Raw genomic sequence first — 787 nt, 5'->3', positions numbered from 1 at the left:
TAGCTGGCCACATTGGCATGCCAATTTCTTGTAGGAGGCTGCTTGTTTGTTCCTTGCAGCTCAGCCCTGAAATAATAACACAGAAACCATATCATTTGCAATATTGTTTGACCAATACCTTAAGTGTATTTCTGACTAACTCATATCTTAAATTAACCTATCTCCATTAATCTGTATATTGCCATGAGGTTGTGGCTTATCTGGTAAAGTTACAGCATCTGTCTCCAGCAGGACTACATGGCTTCTCACTGACTCTGCCTTCTTTCTCCCAGAATTCAGTTTAGTTTTCCCTGTCTAACTCTGTTCTGCCCTGCTCTTCTACAGGCTCAAACAGTTTCTTTATTAACCTGGTATTCATAGCATACAGAGGGGAATCTCACATCACACCCTTGATCTACATTGGAGCACCAGATAAATGTTTTTCTTTGAAGAGTTGCCATGGTCTTGGTGTCTTTTCACAGCAATAAAAACCCAAACTAAGATAGAAGTTGGTACCAGGAACTAGAATATTGTTGACATAGGCCCAGTCATGATTTTATTTGGAATAATATGGACTGTTGAACTATGGATTTGTAAAGCAGTTGAACATTTTACAAGCTGTTTAATGGGCCATATGAGGAGACACATGGAAGACAGTCGTGCTAAGAGTGATTTGATGAACTCTGGGGTGCTCACTCAAGAGATTATAGAGAAGAAGAATTTTAGTATGTTCCCTAGAGATCATTTTTGTGACATTTTGGTGAAGAAAGTAGCTACTTTTTGCCCTTGTCTGGAAAGTCTGCCTGAA

The sequence above is a fragment of the Microtus ochrogaster genome, chromosome 10, assembly GCF_000317375.1.
Source record: "Microtus ochrogaster isolate Prairie Vole_2 chromosome 10, MicOch1.0, whole genome shotgun sequence".
Taxonomy (NCBI): domain Eukaryota; kingdom Metazoa; phylum Chordata; class Mammalia; order Rodentia; family Cricetidae; genus Microtus; species Microtus ochrogaster.
Note: the sequence above shows the minus strand (reverse complement) of the source record.